Here is a 2500-nt window from a genome sequence, read left to right as displayed (position 1 = left end):
TTTCTTGGCTTCCCTGATCTTGTCCTCTTCCTTGAATAAATATATATATTTATATTTTTATTACTATTAGTATTGTTAGTATTATGATGATAATGTTAATAATGATGATGAATATGTTGAGGGGGGGGGGAAATCTGCAAAGATTCAGGGGACACATAAACAAATGAGGTCAGATAAGCTTAGTGATTGACTCTGTGGTGACTAAGTGCTTGTGGTATCATCTCTGTGTGAACAAAATTGACGCAACAAAATTACAATAGACATTGCGTATACCTGAGGCCAAAGAGTCAACATACCCTTTCAAAACGAGTATAGAAGTTGTAGATATGCTCTTTACTTTGCATATATTATACTCAGTTAAAGTTTATGTATGTTGTTCATTCACAATGGTTTACAAGAAAATACTATTGTAGTCTTGTGAAGGTCTGGTCTCTTATTTGATGCACCGCTGTCATCAATCACGGACTTGGGTCATATGTCTTTGCATAAATATGACTTTTTGATGGATGAGTATCTTTCCTTAATCTTTTGCCAGCTTCATCATTATGGTAGTTACTCATGATATCATCTTTCTTTTCCTATTTTATTTAGAAGCCATCCATCCTTTCTTCTCTTTAGAGTTGTCTGAAAACAATCCTGCTTCACTTAAGCCCTATTTGTTGGTACTGAAAGTAGCCTCTCTGCCTTGTCAATTGAAAAATGAGCTCTCTCTCTATATAAGCCAAATAAAGGCAACTGCCAGTTTATTTTCATTTGTAATAATGTTTGTGTTGTTGTGTTCCTTACAACTCCCACATAGCTTCCTGCCCGTCCTTCATATCTCACTGCTATTCCTCTTTTTTTAACCTTCACTGTCCTCCCCAGTCTTCTCTCTCTCTCTTACCATATCATCCAAACTCCATTATGTCCCATGACATTTTATTTTCCACAGAGATAAGGCAGATACTTCATTTTGTTGTTATTGTTGTTGTTTTTGTTTGATGAACATTTTACATTTTAGTCTTGCACAGACTTTTCTCTGATATTGTGTGGTATCTTGATTTAAGCTAACCCATTGGATCTGGTTGTGACATGGCAATCACATGATTGAAAATATGGTCATTAGGCTTACGTAAGAGGCTCTGCTGGGCATGAGGCGCGTAGACCGGGAGTACGTGAACACTCATTGGCAGTGATAAGACTCTATACCTCCCCCATGCAAAGCTAATTTGCATAAACGTTTTTAGCTTTTTTGCTTTTTCCAATGTCCATATTTATCTTTTGATTTACTTTATCCAGATGGTAATAGACTCTTTTTCTTGCTCAGACTCCATATCATCTCTATGTAATAAATGTCTCATTGCAAGAAAAAAATCTTACATTTGGTGCTTGTGTCATATAATTTACTTTTTCTTAATTTTCAATTTTCTGTAATACAAACTGTGACCTGGAATATGATGTTGAGCATGGAAATGGCATCTTCCCAGGAGCCGGCACTCTTCCAGTCAAGGCTTATGCACATTATTTTCTGCACTTATTTATCAATGGGAATAATGCAAATCCCCCCTTCTAAACGTCAAATAAATCTAATCAGCCTCCAAGAGGTTCATGCACTCGTGTTAAGTCTTTTCTGTCAGCCTAGCCTTCTCTCATGACGTTAAGTTCGGGTCACCTGGCCCACAGCCATTTTAATTCATGACGGCATGTACACATCACCCAGCCCTCAACCCAAATTTTTCCATGACAGGATGGTCATGTCACCTGCATCAAAGGGGTTAATGTTGGTGTTCTTCATGGCATTACTGGTTTTGTTTGTGTCTTAGGTGATTAGCTATTGGTGATTTATTCAAGAACAAAAGTATTAAGTAAAGTGATGATTGGGAGTTTATTTTTATGTTGACTATTTTTAATCTTTGCAAAAAAAAAGTTTATTGGAGCTTGTCTTTATTCAGTAGGGGGGATTTCTGCTGATTATTTGCTTGCTGTGATATCAGCCATTCCATTTGTTTTCAACCATTCACCTTTTGTAATTGAAATACAATGTTTGTTCATGAATATGTAAATTTGTACACTAGCATTCAAATCACATATAAGCATATGCACATAAACAGCAACATGCATATACACATGTACGGGTACACACATCTTGACAGTTATGGAAGGAATTTCAAAATGTTCAAAATGTGTTCCTTAGAAACAGTTCCCCATTGTACATTAATAACTGTCCATTGATCTGTATGAACATTTTTTATAGACTACAAATTCTCTCTTTACTTCTTGCAAATAAACTATAAGTAAATTATCCCCCATTTTCACTTACCATCTCCATCATCTCCAACACTATTTATTGCCTAAAGCTTATATTCATGAATGAGATTGCTTTTATATTTAATTTTAATTTCATTAACATTTTTTATTTACATATTTTGCTCCATTTACATTTCTTTTTATTGTCACTAAAGTATTTTGTTTAATTTTCAACCTAAAGTATATATGAATGATATTTTCATTCCTCATTGTA

General features: G+C 34.8%; 1 protein-coding gene across 1 annotated transcript in view; it reads left to right on the top strand.

The window, feature by feature from the left end:
- The window catches only part of LOC113823463 (uncharacterized), a gene marked incomplete in the record, with an annotated part of 70317 nt that overhangs the window by 37924 nt on the left and 29893 nt on the right, over positions 1 to 2500 (top strand).

This window comes from Penaeus vannamei, chromosome 11, assembly GCF_042767895.1.
Source record: "Penaeus vannamei isolate JL-2024 chromosome 11, ASM4276789v1, whole genome shotgun sequence".
NCBI lineage: Eukaryota > Metazoa > Arthropoda > Malacostraca > Decapoda > Penaeidae > Penaeus > Penaeus vannamei.
Note: the sequence above shows the minus strand (reverse complement) of the source record. Positions and strands in the feature narration are given on the sequence as shown.